This window comes from Hordeum vulgare, chromosome 3H (assembly GCF_904849725.1).
Source record: "Hordeum vulgare subsp. vulgare chromosome 3H, MorexV3_pseudomolecules_assembly, whole genome shotgun sequence".
NCBI classification, from domain to species: Eukaryota; Viridiplantae; Streptophyta; class Magnoliopsida; order Poales; family Poaceae; genus Hordeum; species Hordeum vulgare.
In genome coordinates, this window is record NC_058520.1 from 451,085,418 (window position 1) to 451,102,819 (window position 17,402).

Genomic DNA, 17,402 nt, shown 5'->3' on the forward strand with positions numbered 1-17,402 from the left:
AAATCATTACCCAAAACTTGAAAACTTCACAACACAAAACTCAACAAAAAACTCATGAGATCCGTTAGTATAACAAAAATAAATCACCACTTTAGGTACTATTGTGAATTCATTATTTATTTATATTAATGTAATATTTACCATATTCCAACTTCTCCATGGTTCATACCTGCTACTGCAACAAAAGACCTTCCAACGGCGCCAGAAACACGTGCTAACGGAAGACTGTTCTTGTCTTGATTCTCGTGAGCAACGGCACCAGGAATCCTTCTGCTACAGCTACGCCTTTAGGGACTTCCTAGGAAAATATGCAAAAGATTTCCCCGTGGCCTTGGAGCCTTGCGTTGGTGTTCCCTCGAAGCGGAAAGGGTGATGTAGCGCAGCGGTGGTAAGTATTTCCCTCAGTTTTGAGAACCAAGGTATCGATCCAGTGAAGGAGTATCACAAGTGCCTGCACAAACACAAAGAACCTGCTCCCAAAGTTATGAAGGGGTTGTCAATCCCTTATAGATTATTCGCAAAGTGAGAACTGATAGCAACAAAGTAACAAAGCAAAGTAAAAAACGGAGGTGTAAACGATAGATGTGAATAGACCCGGGGGGCGTAGTGTTTACTGGTGGCTTCTCTCATGAAAGCAAGTAGACGGTGGGTGAACAAATTACTGTCGAGCAATTGATAGAACCGCGCAAAGTCGTGACGTCATCTATGGCAATGATTATATCTATAGGCATCACGTCCAAAACAAGTAGATCGATACTTTCTGCATCTACTACTATTACTCCACACGTCGACCGCTATCCAGCATGCATCTAGTGTATTAAGTCCAAAAGAACAGAGTAACGCCTTAAGCAATATGACATGATGTAGACGGAAAATTTCATATCAACGATAGAGCTGACCTTGTTTCCCTTGATGGAAACTACTCAATGTGTGCCTTGCTGCCCCAACTATCAGTGGGAAAGGTAACCACATGGTAAGAACCCAAAACCAAGCACTTCTCCCATTGCAAGAATCATAGATCTAGTTGGCCAAACAAAACCCAAGACTCGGAGAGACTTACAAGGATATCAAATCATGCAAATAAGAAATCAGCAAATACTCAAATATATATCATAGATAATCTGATCTCAAACCCACAATTCATCGGATCTCGACAAACACACCGCCAAAGAAGATTACATCGGATAGATCTCCATGAAGATCATGGAGAACTTTGTATTGAAGATCCAAGAGAGAGAAGAAGCCATCTAGCTACTAACTACGGACCCGTAGGTCTGAAGTGAACTACTCACGAGTCATTGGAGGGGCGATGATGTTGATGAAGAAGCCCTCCAACTCCAAAGTCCCCTCCGGCAGGGCGCCGGGAAGGGTCTCCAGATGAGATCTTGCGGAAACGGAAGCTTGCGGCGGCGGAAAATTATTTTCGAGGCTCCCCTGATTTGTTTTCTGATTTTTAGGGAATATATAGGCGCAAGATCTAGGTCAGGGGGGCGCTAGGGAGGCCACAAGCCTGCCCACCGACGCCTCCCCCTGGTGACGGAGTGGGGGCTTGTGGGCTCCCTGTAGCCCTCCTATCTTGGCCCGCACGCCCCCTGATCTTCTTCCATTTGGGAAAAAAATCATTTCGGGGATTTTATTCCGTTTGGACTCCGTTCCAAAATCATATATGAAAAGAGCCAAAAACACAGAAAAACCAGGAACTGACACTTGGCACTGAATTAATAAGTTAGTCCCAAAAAAGATATAAAAGGTACATAAACCATCCAAAGATGACAAGATAACAACATGAAACCATCAAAAATTATAGATACGTTTGAGACGTATCAAGCATCCCCAAGCTTAACTCCTGCTCGTCCTCGAGTAGGGAAGTGATAAAGAATAAATTTTTGATGCTTTCATGCTACCTAGCATAGATGTCCTTCGTAACTCCTCTTATGTGACGTGAATGTTCAGATCCATTAGATTCAAAACAATAGTTTTCTATTGACGTGGAAACAATAATAATTCAAGCAAACTAGCAAGGTAATCTTGAACTTTCAAAATAACAAGGCCAAAAGAAAGTTATCCCTACAAAAGCATATAGTCCAGCTATGCTCTATCATCATTGCACGACGAATTTAAATCATGCACAACCCCAGTATTGGCCAAGTAATTGTTTCACACCTTTACTTTCTCAAACCTTTTCAACTCTCACGCAATACATGAGCGTGAGCCATGGTATAGCACTATAGATGGTGTGGAGTGTGGTGGAGGTTGCAAGACAAAAAATGAGAAGATAGTCACATTAACTAGGCATATCAATGACCTGTGGAGATGCTCATCAATAGATATCAATGTGAATGAGTAGGGATTGCCTTACAAATGATGCACTAGAGCTAAGAGTATGTGAAAGCTCTTAAAGAAAACTAGTGGGTGTGCATCCAACTTCCTTGCTCACGAAGACCTAAGGCAATTTTGAGGAAGCCTATCATTGGAATATACAAGCCAAGTTATATAATGAAAAATTCCAACTAGCTATATGATGGTGACAAAATGACAGACTCTCAATCATGAAGATCATGGTGCTTAAAATGCACAAGTGTGGAAAAGTGGTAGAATTGTCCCTTCTCTCTTTTTCTCTCATTTTTTTTTTATTTTTTGGTGGGCTCTTTGGCCTCTTTTTATTTTTTTACTTTGGTGGGCATCTTTGGCCTCTTTTATTTCCTCACATGGGAAAATGCTCCATTAATGGTGATCGTCACACTTTCAACTCAAAACTTAGAGCAACGATGACTCTATATGGAATGCCTTTGGTAGTGTACCGTGACAATGATCTAGCATGGCATAGACATTAATGGAAACATCATGCTAGCTATCTTATGATCATGGAATGGAAATGTAGATGTGGTGGCACATGTCATGGTGGTAGTTGCATGGCAATATCTCTCGGAATGACTTTGAAAAGGCCATAATAGGTAGGTATGGTGGCTGTTTTGAGGGAAGCTAATGGTGGGTTTTGTGCACCGGCGAAAGTTGCACGACACTAAGAGATAGTGATGGTGGAAGGTGAAAGTGCATCTAAACCATGGACTCAACATTAGTCATGAAGAACTCATATACTTGTTGCAAAAGTTTTATTAGTAATCAAAACAAAGCATTCGACGCATACTCCTAGGGGAAGGGTTGGTAGGTATAAACCATCGCGCGATCCCGACCGCCATGCAAAGGATGACAATCAATAGACTAATCATGCTCAGATTTCATCACATAGCGGTTCACCATACGTGCATGCTACGGGAATCACTAACTTCAACACAAGTATTTCTAGATCCACAACACCTTACTAGCATGACTTCAGTATTACCATAACCACAACTCAAAACTAATTGAGATGAATCAAACTTCTCTAACTATTCAATGCACTTGAACGTGGAAGTTTTCGTATCCATTTGGATAACTACACCTTTTGACACTAATTTGAAAGCATAGATGAACTACCAAGCCACGCACCACTGTGCTCTAAAAGATATAAGTGAAGCACATAGAGCAAAAGTATCTAGCTCAAAAGATATAAGTGAAGGACATGTGAGCTGAATTGTCTACCAAATGATATAAGTGAAGCTCGACAAAATCACGGTGTGTGCATGTATATCTCTCTATGTGTGCAGCAAGGGTGATTGTGACACAACAAAAATAAAATAGTCCTATGATACAAGACGCTCCAAGCAAAAACACATAACATGTGGTGAATAATAATATAGCCCTAAGTAACGTTACCGATGGATTGAAGACGAGAGAGGGGATGCCTTCTGGGGCATCCCCAAGCTTAGGCTTTTAAGGCATCCTTGAATCTCTTGGGGTACCTTGGGCATCCCCAAGCTTGATCTCTTTCCACTCTTTATCTCTTTGTCCATAAGAACTTCACCCAAAACATGGAAACTTCACAACACGAAACTTAAACAGAAACTCGTGATAACATTAGTATGAGAAAGCAAACCACCACTTCCTTAGGTACTGTAGCAAACTTAAATTCTACTTGTGCTGATGTTGAGTTACTGTATTGTCAATCTTCCATGGCTAATACCCCCCGATACTATCCATAGTTTCATCGAAATAAGCAACCAACGCAACAAAAAAACAGAATTTGTTAACAACAGACGAGTCCGTAGCAATCTGTATATTTCGTATACCTGTGCTACTTCAAAAATTCTGAAAACTTACGACTCTATGAAGGATTTGCATAGCAATCAGCATCAGAACGAATCAACTCAAAATCTCTTACAGAAAAAAAATGAAAATTCTTTTCGTGAGCAGAAAGTTTCTGTCTTTTCCAGCATGACCAAACGATCATCCCCAAGAGTAATCATAACGGTTTTGCTTGGCACAAACGCAAAAAGAAACAAAAAAACACAATCATAACAGAATTATGAAAGTGTGGAAAACACAAAACATAAAGAAAAAGGATAGATTCGTTGGGTTGCCTCCCAACAAGCGATTTTGTTTAACGCCCTTAGCTAGGCGAAAGGTGATGGACTCACGTATAGTCATCTTTGGTGCTCAAACAATAAGTAGCCCTCATCATAGATTCATAAGGCAATCTTATTTTATTTCTAGGAAAGTGCTCCATGCCCTTCTTTAAAGGAAATTGAAATCTAATATTCCCTTCCTTCATATCGATGATAGCACCAATAGTCCTTAGGAAAGGTCTACCAAGAATAATGGGACATGAAGGATTGCAATCTATGTCAAGTACAATGAAATCCATGGGTACATAGTTCTTATTTGCAACAATAAGAACATCATCGATCCTTCCCATGGGTTTCTTGACAGTAGAATCCGCAAGATGCAAATTAAGAGAACACTCTTCAATCTCATGAAAACCAAGAATATCAGATAAAGACTTTGGAATCGCGGAAACACTAGCACCCAAATCACACAAAGCATTGCACTCATAGTTTTTTATGTTGATTTTATTAGTAGGTTCCCACTCATCATGAAGTTTTCTAGGTATAGAGACTTCTAGTTCGAGCTTCTCTTCAATAGATTTCATCATAGAATCTACGATATGCGCGGTAAAGGCTTTGCTTTGGCTATAAGCATGTGGAGAGTTTGCAATGGATTGCATCAAAGAAATGCATTCAAACAAGGAGCAATTATCATAATTGAATTCCTTGAAATCCAAAGTGGGAGTTTCATTACTACCCTGAATTTTGATTTCTTCTACTCCACTCTCCACACCTTTATCATTAAGATGGGTGGACTCCGAATCATTGGGGCGTTTTTCAACCAAAGTGGATTCATATCCAGCCCCTCCATAAATAGGTTTGGCACGCGAAAATAAAGATTCAAGAGGAGACACACCAAGCACTTTAAGATCCTCATGATTTGCATCACTAGAATGCACCCTTTTAAACCATTCATGCCTAGCGGGAATTTGGGCGGTTCTTTCTTTGCTCTCATTCATGGAGATACGCATAGCTTTCAAAGTTTCATCCAAGTTGACCTCGGGTGGAGCGCATCTAACTTTCAAATCATCAATATCACAAGACATCCTATCAACGCTCTTAGCCAAATCGTCAATTTTGAGTAGTTTTTTCTCTATGGACGCATTGAAAATCTTTTGAGAGTTGATGAACTCTTTGATATTATTCTCTTAATCAGAGGGTCATTTTTTGTGATTTCCATAAATGTTGTTGTAGGAATTCCCATAATTGTTAGAGGACTTACTAGGAAAAGGCCTAGGAACATAGTTTCCTCTAAAAGCATTGTTGTTGCCAAAATTGTTCCTACCAACAAAATTCACGTCCAAACTAGTGTTGCTACTCTCAATCAAAGAAGATAGTGGCATGTAATTAGGATCTATAGTACCGTTTCTACTAGCAAACAAATTCATCAACTAGTCCATCTTAGCACTAAGCGAGTTAATCTCTTCTATAGCGTGTACCTTTTTCCTAGCAGGCGGCCTTTCAGTGTGCCACTGAGAGTAGTTGGTCATGATATTGTCTAGGAGTTTTGTAGCGTCTCCTAACATGATTTCCATGAATGTTCCACCTGAGGCGGAGTCCAAGATATTGCAGAAGCGAAATTCAAGCCAGCGTAAAAGATTTGTATAATCATCCACAAACTCAAGCCATGAGCGGGACAATTTCTAATCATAAGCTTCATCGTCTCCCAAGATTGTGCAACGTGTTCATGATCAAGTTTCTTGAAATTCATGATATCGTTACGTAAGGAGATGATCTTAGCCGACGGAAAATACTTGGATATGTAAGCATCTTTGCACTTATCCCAAGAATCGATACTATTTTTAGGCAAAGAAGAAAACCAAGTTTTTGCGCGATCTCGCAACAAGAAAGGAAAAAATTTCAACTTAATCACGTCATTATCCACATCTCTTTTCTTTTGCATATCACAAAGCTCAATGAAGGTATTGAGATGGGATGCGGCATCTTCACTAGCATGGCCAGAGAATTGCTCTTTCTTAACAAGATTCAGCAAAGCTGGGTTGATTTCATACGATTCCGCACTAGTGGCGGGAGAATTGGAGTAATAATAAAATCATTATTATTAGTGCTCGAGAAGTCGCAAAGTTTGGTGTTTTCAGCCATGATGACTTCAACAAACAAACAAGCACACAAGCAAGCAAGAGAACCGGCAAAGGAAAACGGCAAAGGCAAAAGAAAATGGCAAAGGAGAAAGGCAAACGAAAACGGAAAATGTGAAGTGGGGGAGAGGAAAACGAGAGGCACCTGGCAAAAAAGTAAATGCAGGAGATGAGTTTGTGAGACCCACTTGGATAGATCTCTCCTTCCCTGGCAACGCCACTAGAAATACTTCTGCTACTGCAACAAAAGACTTTCCAACGGGGCCAGAAACACGTGCTGACGGGAGACTGTTCTTCTCTTGATTCTCCTCAGCAACGGCACCAGGAATCCTTCTGCTATGGATACGCCTTTAGGGACTTCCTAGGCAAATATGCAAAGGATTTCCCCTTGGCCTTGGAGCCTTGCATTGGTGTTCCCTCGAAGCGGAAAGGGTGATGTAGCGCAGCGGTGGTAAGTATTTCCCTCAGTTTTGAGAACCAAGGTATCGATCCAGTGAAGGAGTATCACAAGTACCAGCACAAACACAAAGAACCTGCTCCCAACGCTATGAAGGGGTTGTCAATCCCTTGTAGATTGTTTGCAAAGTGAGAACTGAAAGCAACAAAGTAACAAAACAAAGTAAAAGAGGAGGTGTAAACGATAGATGTGTATAGACCCGGGGGCCGTAGTGTTTACTAGTGGATTCTCTCATGAAAGCAAGTAGACAGTGGGTGAACAAATTATTGTCGAGCAATTGATAGAACCGCGCAAAGTCGTGACGTCATCTATGGCAATGATTATTGTTGGGGAACGTCGCATGGGAAACAAAAAATTTCCTACGCGCACGAAGACTTATCATGGTGATGTCCAACTACGAGAGGGGATATTCGATCTACGCACCCTTGTAGATCGCACAACAGAAGCGTTAAGAAACACGGTTGATGTAGTGGAACGTCCTCACATCCCTCGATCCTCCCCGCGAACCGTCCCGCGATCAGTCCCACGATCTAGTGCCGAACGGCTGGCACCTCCGCGTTCAGCACACGTACAGCTCGATGATGATCTCGGCCTTCTTGATCCTGCAAGAGAGACGGAGAGGTAGATGAGTTCTCCGGCAGTGTGACGGCACTCCGGAGGTTGGTGATGATCTTATATCGGCAGGGCTCCGCCCGAGCTCCACAGAAACGCGATCTAGAGGTAAAACCGTGGAGATATGTGGTCGGGCTGCTGTGGCAAAGTTGTCTCAAATCAGCCCTAAAACCTCCGTATATATAGGGGGAAGAGGGGGAGCCTTGCCTTGGGGTCGAAGGACCCCCAAGGGGTTTGGCCGAGCCAAGGGGGGGAGTCCTCCCCTTCCAACCCGAATCCAACTAGGTTTGGAAGGAGGAGTGATTCCCCCTTTTCCCACCTCCTCATTTTTTTTCCTTTTCTCTTTGATTTTCTTCCTATGGCCCATAGGGCCTTCTTGGGCTGTCCCACCAGCCCACTAAGGGCTGGTGCGCCACCCCCAAGGCCTATGGGCTTCCCCGGGTTGGGTTGCCCCCCCCCCCCCCCCGGTGAACACCCGGAACTCATTCGTCATTCCCGGTACATTCCCGGTAACTCCGAAAACCTTCCGGTAATCAAATGAGGTCATCCTATATATCAATCCTCGTTTCCGGACCATTCCGGAAACCCTCGTGAAGTCTGTGATCTCATCTGGGACTCCGAACAGCATTCGGTAACGAACCATATAACTCAAATACGCATAAAACACGTCGAACCTTAAGTGTGCACACCCTGCGGGTTCGAGAACTATGTAGACATGACCCGAGTGACTCCTCGGTCAATATCCAATAGCGGGACCTGGATGCCCATATTGGATCCTACATATTCTACGAAGATCTTATCGTTTGAACCTCAGTGCCAAGGATTCATATAATCCCGTATGTCATTCCCTTTGTCCTTCGGTATGTTACTTGCCCGAGATTCGATCGTCAGTATCCGCATACCTATTTCAATCTCGTTTACCGGCAAGTCTCTTTACTCGTTCCGTAATACAAGATCCCGCAACTTACACTAAGTCACATTGTGTGCAAAGCTTGTGTGTGATGTTGTATTACCGAGTGGGCCCCGAGATACCTCTCCGTCACACGGAGTGACAAATCCCAGTCTCGATCCATACTAACTCAACGAACACCTTCGGAGATACCTGTAGAGCATCTTCATAGTCAACCAGTTACGTTGCGACGTTTGATACACACAAAGCATTCCTCCGGTGTCAGTGAGTTATACGATCTCATGGTCATAGGAACAAATACTTGACACGCAGAAAACAGTAGCAACAATATGACACGATCAATATGCTACGTCTATTAGTTTGGGTCTAGTCCATCACGTGATTCTCCTAATGACGTGATCCAGTTATCAAGCAACAACACCTTGTTCATAATCAGAAGACCCTGACTATCTTTGATCAACTGGCTAGCCAACTAGAGGCTTGCTAGGGACAGTGTTTTGTCTATGTATCCACACATGTATATAAGTCTTCATTCAATACAATTATAGCATGGATAATAAACGATTATCTTGATACAGGAATTATAATAATAACTATATTTATTATTGCCTCTAGGGCATATCACAAAGCTCAATGAATGTATTGAGATGGGATGCGGCATCTTCACTAGCAAGGCCAGAGAATTGCTCTTTCTTAACAAGATTCAGCAAAGCTCCGTTGATTTCATACGATTCCGCACTAGTGGCGGGAGAATTGGAGTAATAATAAAATCATTATTATTAGTGCTCGAGAAGTCGCAAAGTTTGGTGTTTTCAGCCATGATGACTTCAACAAACAAACAAGCACACAAGCAAGCAAGAGAACCGGCAAAGGAAAACGGCAAGGCAAAAGAAAATGGCAAAGGAGAAAGGCAAAGGAAAACGGCAAATGTGAAGTGGGGGAGAGGAAAACAAGAGGCAACTGGCAAAAAAGTAAATGCAGGAGATGAGTTTGTGAGACCCACTTGGATAGATATCTCCTTCCCTGGCAACGGCACCAGAAATACTTCTGCTACTGCAACAAAAGACCTTCCAACGGCGCCAGAAACACGTGCTAACGGGAGACTATTCTTGTATTGATTCTCCTCAGCAACGGCACCAGGAATCCTTCTGCTACGGCTACGCCTTTAGGGACTTCCTAGGCAAATATGCAAAGGATTTCCCCTTGGCCTTGGAGCCTTGCGGTGGTGTTCCCTCGAAGCGGAAAGGGTGATGTAGCACAGCTGTGGTAAGTATTTCCCTCAGTTTTGAGAACCAAGGTATCGATCTAGTGAAGGAGTATCACAAGTACCTGCACAAACACAAAGAACCTGCTCCCAATGCTATGAAGGGGTTGTCAATCACTTGTAGCTTGTTCGCAAAGTGAGAACTGAAAGCAACAAAGTAACAAAACAAAGTAAAAGAGGAGGTGTAAACGATAGATGTGAATAGACCCGGGGGTCGTAGTGTTTACTAGTGGATTCTCTCCTGAAAGCAAGTAGATGGTGGGTGAACAAATTATTGTCGAGCAATTGATAGAACCGCGCAAAGTCGTGACGTCATCTATGGCAATGATTATATCTATAGGCATCACGTCCAAAACAAGTAGACCGATACTTTCTGCATCTACTACTATTACTCTACACGTCGACCGCTATCCAGCATGCATCTGGTGTATTAAGTCCAAAAGAATAGAGTAATGCCTTAAGCAAGATGACATGATGTAGATGGACAATCTCATATCAACGATAGAGCCCACCTTGTTACCCTTGATGGCAACTACTCAATGTGTGCCTTGCTGCCCCTACTGTCACTGGGAAAGGTCACCACATAGTAAGAAACCAAAACCAAGCACTTCTCCCATTGCAAGAATCATAGATCTAGTTGGCCAAACAAAACGCAAGACCCGGAGAGACTTACAAGGATATCAAATCATGCAAATAAGAAATCAGCAAAGACTCAAATATATATCATAGATAATCTGATCACAAATCCACAATTCATCGGATCTCGACAAACACACCGGCAAAGAAGATTACATCGGATAGATCTCTATGAAGATCATGGAGAACTTTGTATTGAAGATCCAAGAGAGAGACGAAGCCATCTAGCTACTAACTACGGACCCGTAGGTCTGAAGTGAACTACTCACGAGTCATTGGAGGGGCGATGATGTTGATGAAGAAGCCCTCCAACTCCAAAGTCCCCTCCGGCAGGGCGCCGGGAAGGGTCTCCAGATGAGATCTCGTGGAAACGGAAGCTTGCGGCGGCGGAAAAGTATTTTCGAGGCTCCCCTGATTTTTTTTCTGATTTTAAGGGAATATATAGGCGCAAGATGTAGGTCAGGGGGGCGCCAGGGAGGCCACAAGCCTGCCCACCGCCTCCTCCCCCTGGTGGCGGAGTGGGCGCTTGTGGGTTCCTTGTAGCCCTCCTGGCTTGAACCACACGCCCCCTGATCTTCTTCCGTTCGGGAAAAAACAGTTTCGGGGATTTTATTCCGTTTGGACTCCGTTCCAAAATCAGATCTGAAAAGAGCCAAAAACACAGAAAAAACAGGAACTCGCACTTGGCACTGAATTAATAAGTTAGTCCCAAAAAAGATATAAAAGGTACATAAAACATCCAAAGATGACAACATAACAGCATGAAACCATAAAAAATTATAGATACATTTGAGACGTATCAATACCCCCCGATACAACCCATAGATTCATCAAAATAAGCAAACAACACAAAGAAAACATAATCTGTCAAAAGCAGAACAATCTGTAGCCATCTGATTACTTGGAATACTTATGTAACTCCAAAATTCTGAAAACTGAGGAAGATTTGGGAAGTCTGTATATCAATCTTGTGTAAGAAATTCAGATCATAAGCAAGTTCCAGTGAATTTACAAAATTCCAGGACCGAGGGCAAAATTTTCTGTTTTTTGAGCAAAATCAAATTGCAAACACCGTAGACCATCCCAAAGGTATTACTTGGCTCAAACACTAAATTCAACAAGAAAACACAATTATTACAGAAGTAATAATATGTGCTTGACTAATAAACAGAAGCAAAAAACATAAACATAAAAGTAAAATTGGATTGCCTCCCAACAATCGCTATTGTTTAACGCCCCTAGCTAGGCATGACACAAAAGATCTAGGTGTTGCCATAATAGTAAGGGGGGTTGTCCAAGATCAACTATTACTCCCTTATTTCAGAAGAAAATTTCCGTTGTGGCAAGCAAAAGTAATCAAAAGGGCTAAATTAATAGGATAAGGATCCCTAAGATCAAGTGCGGGAGGAATAGGTTCCTCCTTAGGCCCTCTATATTGTATAATCAATTCATCATTGTAGGCTTTCCTTTGGGTGAAAGTCATAAGTTTATCCCTTAATATGAATTCTAGTCCATTATTTTGTATAGAAAAATCATAATTGAGTTCAGAAATCTTATTAATCAAAACCTCAATAGGAACCCTTTTTCTCAAGTTTTCATTATAAGCAACAAAATCCGGAGACCGCAACCTCATTATTTTTTTTCTTGATTGAAAAGCATCTCCTCAATGGGAAGACATCCAACATTAATTTTATAATGAAAAAAAAATTCACTAGCCTCTCTCATGATGAACCTAAACTTGTGGGCTAGAAATATAGTAGCAGAACGCTTAATGTAAGCATGTTGAATATTAGAAAACTCAAGAAAAATACTTTGTATGCAAGGATGCATATGAACAAATTGCCTCTCAAGTTAAATTATTAAAAGTGTTATGGCATCCCCAAGACTATTAGTTTTATTGACAATAGACCCTCCTAAAGTAGGTAGCGTACACGCACAAGTAAAGAAATCTTGAATAACGCCAATTGCAATAATATTACCGCTACCTATGCGGAGTTTTTTGGTATGTATGATTGTAGGTGCTCCATGAGAGTTTTCATTCTCCTCAAGATTATTACTATTCTTTTCAATGAAAACCTCCCCTGATTCCTGCATAGTGACGACAAAAAGATCTAGCACACAAGCAAATGAAAGAAGAGCAAATAAAAAGGCAAATCTTTTTGGTATATTCTAAAAATCGTTTTAGAAGTGGGGGAGAGGAAAACGAGAGGCAAATGGCAAATAAAATAAATCCAAGAGATGAGTTTGTGAAGGGTACTTGGTAAACTTGATCTTGCTATGTATCCTCCCCGACAATGGTGCTAGAAATCATTCATGCTACTTCTTGAGCTTGCGTTGGTTTTCCCTTGAAGAGGAAAGGGTGATGCAGCAAAGTAGATAAGTATTTCCCTCACTTTGTTGAGAACCAAGGTCCACTAGGAGGAACAAGCAGGCCCCAATCTTAGCACCTACGCAAATAATCAAACACTTGCACCCAACGCAACAAAGGAGTTGTCAATCCCTTCACAGTTATTTGCAAGGATGAGATGTAATAGAGATAGATATAAAAGATTGAAATGACTAAATGTAAAACAAAAGTAAATAAATAGCATAAATATCTTTTTGAATTTTTGGTTTATAGATCTGAAAATATAATATGAAAAATAGACCCGGCGCCATAGGTTTCACTAGAGGCTTCTCTCATGAAGGAAAATAATACGGTGGGTGAACAAATTACTGTCGAGCAATTGATAGAAAAGCGAATAATCATGAAGATATGTAAGGCAATGATTATGCATATAGGCATCACGTCTGTGTCAAGTAGACCGAAAATATTCTGCATCTACTACTATTACTCCACACATTGACCGACTCCTGCCTCCATTATCTAGAGTATGAAGTTCATGAAGAACGGAGTAACGCATTAACTAAGATGACATGACGTAGAGGGATAAACTCAAGCAATATGATGAAAACCCAATCTTTTTGTCCTCGATGGCAACAATGCAATACGTGCCTGGCTACCCCTACTTTCTCACTGGGTGAGTACACCGCAAGATTGAACCCAAAACTAAGCACTTCTCCCATTGCAAGAATTACCAATCTAGTTGGCCAAACCAAATCAATAATTCGAAGAGACTTGCAAAGATATGAAATCATGCATATAAGAATTCAGGAAAGACTCAAATAATATTCATAGATAATATGAACATAAACTCACAATCCACCGAATCTCGACAAACACATTGCAAAAGAGTATTACATCGGATAGATCTCCATGTAGATCATAAAGAACATGGTATTGAAGAACAAAGAGAGAGAAGAAGCCATCTAGCTACTAGATATGGACCCGTAGGTTAGTGTTAAACTACTCAGGCATCATCGGAGAGGCAATGGAGTTGATATAGATGCCCTCCGTGATCGAATCCCCCTCCGGCACATTATCGGAAAAGGCTCCCATATTGGATCTCTCGGAAACAGAGGCTCCCGGCGGCGGGAAATTATTTTTTGCCCTCTCTTCGATAATGGGGGAATATTTGGGAATTTGTAGGACGAAGATTATTGTTAGGATACCTGCAGGGGACCCACAAGCCAGGGGTGCGGCCTACCCCCTAGCCACGCCATGCAGGCTTGTGGCCTCCCGACAGCTACCCTACCCCCTTCTCCATGTCTGGCAGTTCTCTTTCGTTCCAGGAAAAAACATTCGGGAGATTTTATTCCGTTTGGACTCCGTTTAATATTACTTATCTGCAATACCGAACAACAAGGGGAAAACAGAAACTGACTCTAGGCTCTAGATTAATAGGTTAGTCCCAAAAATAATATAAAACAACATATTAATGCATATGAAATATCCAAAACAGAAAATATAATAGGATGGAACAATAAAAAATTATAGATACGTTGGAGACGTATCATACCCCCATAGCACCAAAGAGGAAAGCATCTCTGTCCGTGCTTGCTGGCACCGCCCGTGCGCCGCCTGCGCGGCTCGCCCCGGCCATGTGAGGGGGAAGGACCACATGGCCCCACATGGTTGCCCTTGACTAATCCGCTCCACTAGGGCCTCAGGTGGCCTCGGGATGCACCTTGGAGGCGAGTCTCCCCTCGCGGTCCTTGAAGTCGACTCCCCGACGCGTGCCTCGTGAAGCGACGACTCTCACAAAGGTCTTGCTTGCTCGGCCCGTCATCGCGCCGAATTGAACGAGTGCAACGTGTTCCGCCTGGGGCCATGGGCCGACGGGCCTAGGTACCCCCGGTCCCAGGGGCCCGACAGTAACCCCCGGTCCCGCGTTGTGCATGACTCCACCCGATGGGAGGGGTGAATCGATGCGGGGCCAACCGCTTGCGGTCCAGGCTGTACATGTGGCGCTCGGATGACCACGAGACTATCCCTCTTCCCGCGACGCCTTGGGGATCACCCCGAGAGAGTTGATGTAAAGCCTGCTTACAGCGTTGCCTATCATTGCTCTCCTTTACTTGTGTTGTCCTTCTGCATCTTACTTCTCGCGTGCTTCCACGCTATGGCCAGCGGGGGCCATCTCCTGAGCTGGCATGCCAGCAGCACCATGCTCAGCCTCATGTTTCCTTGGCCATCCTGCCCACGAAGACCTCTGGGGTAGCCTCTTGACGCATCCTCACGGGGGCGCCGAGAAGCCCTTGGGGACAGCTGCTCATGTGAGCCTCACGAGGCCGGTGTCCTCGTGAGGGCCTTGCCCGCACAACTTGGTGGTGGTGCGATCCCAAGTCGCGGCACGCCTCGTGAGATCGCGAGCCGACGTGCTTGGGCTTCTCCACGCCCGCGGGCCTAGCCGAGCAGCCCACGGGCATGCGATTGGCGCACTTTTCCTCGCGAAGGGTCTCGAAGAGATGCGGGCCCCGTCCTCGAAGAGTCGGGCGCGACACGTGGACGCGATGATGCGTGGGCCGTGAGGGGTTGTCACTTGTGTGGCCCGCCTCGTGAGGCCCCTTGAGAGGAGTCCTGCATAGAAAACACCTTGTTTGGAACGGTACGAGCTCGTTCGCTTCCATTTGGGCGTTACACAAGAATTATAGGCCCCAAGGGCCTTGGTGAGGTGATGCCCGCATGGGGATGTCTGCGATCCAAAACCCTATTCTTCGGGTTCCCAGCACCGCCGGGATAGACTCACACGAAGGCACCATGCCGAGTACTCATGAACGTGAGGCCCAGGGTAAGCTAGCGGGAGCGTGTGGTAGGGGCATTCTTTGCCGTCTTCGTCTTCGCCCCAGCGCGATGCATGGGGCTTCCACTAGGCGTGGGCATACTCATGGTTCGATAGTCAGGAGAGAGGCTCCGAGCATGCGCGGCAAGAAAATAAAAGACCAACAAAACTCTGCGAAAATCAGAAAACGAAGAACATCGCTAAAACCAGAGGCGAACTTGTTTGCAAGTCAAGAAGGAATGCAAGAAATATGGTTGTCGTGTCCAGCACGGGTCAACCTGAAAAGAAATGCGGCTTCATATCCAGTATGGGTCAACAGCAAAGAAATGTGAACCCCGTGTTGTCTGCTTAGTCTTCTTCCCCAATACGGAGCATGGGGACTGCCACTAGGCGTGGGAGGGGACCCTCCTTTGCGGCCACGACGTGGCTCGTTGTGGGCTTCCACTTTGGGGGTCCTAGAGCGTATACAACCCTAAACACTAATTATTATGTGAGAGTGTCACGTTCTTCTTCTGCAACGTGGACCACTTGGCAACCACTAGGAATGGGAGGGGACCCTCTTGTGCAGCCACGACGCGGCTGATACGTCTCCAACATATCTATAATTTTTGGTGGTTTCATGCTATTATCTGGTCAAACTTTGGATGGTTTGCATGCCTTTTATATATTTTTTGGGACTAACTTATTAACTCAGTGCCAAGTGCCAGTTCGTGTTTTTTCCATGTTTTTGACCCCTTTCAGAGGAGATTTTGAAACGGAGTCCAAACAGAAGAAAATCCCCGAAAATATTTTTTCTGGAAAGGAAGAAGATCGGGAAGCTTGGGAGCCAAGGCAGGCGAGCCTCAGGGGCCCCACAATCCCCCACCCCGCGGCCACGGGGGTAGGTCGCGACCCACGGGCTTGTGGGGCCCCTAAGCGCCCCCTGACCTAGGGGTTGCGCCTATAAATTCCCTAAAAATCCCAAAACAAATCAGGAGATCATCGAAAGTACTTTTCCGCCGCCGCAAGCTTCTCTCTCCGCAAGATCCCATCTGGGGCATGTTCTGGTGCCCTGCTGGAGGGGAGATTCACACACGGAGGGCTTCTTCATCAACACCATGATCTCTCCAATGATGCGTGAGTAGTTCACCATAGACCTACGGGTCCACAGCTAGTAGCTAGATGGCTTCTTCTCTCTCTTGGATCTTCAATACAAAGTTCTCCATGATCTTCATGGAGATCTATCCGATGTAATCTTCTTTCGTGGTGAGTTTGTCGAGATCCGATGAATTGTGGATTTATGATCAGATTATCTATGAATCTTATTTGAGTTTCTTCTGATCTCTCTTATGCATGATTTCATGTCCTTGTAATTCTCTTCGAGTTGTGGGTTTTGTTTGGCCAACTAGATCTATGATTCTTGCAATGGGAGAAGTGCTTGGTTTTGGGTTCATACCGTGTGGTGACCTCACCCAGTGATAGAAGGGGTAGCGAGGCAGGCATCATGTTGTTGCCATCAAGGGTAAAATGATGGGGTTTTCATCATTGGTTTGAGATTATCCCTCTACATCATGTCATCTTGCTTAAGGCGTTACTCTATTCGTCATGAACTCAATACACTAGATGCACGCTGGATAGTGGTCGATGTGTGGGGTAATAGTAGTAGATGCAGAAAGTATCCGTCTACTTGTCTCGAACGTGATTCCTATATGTATGATCATTGCCTTAGATACCGTCATGACTTTGCACGGTTCTATCAATTGCTCGACAGTAATTTGTTCACCCACCGTGATATTTGC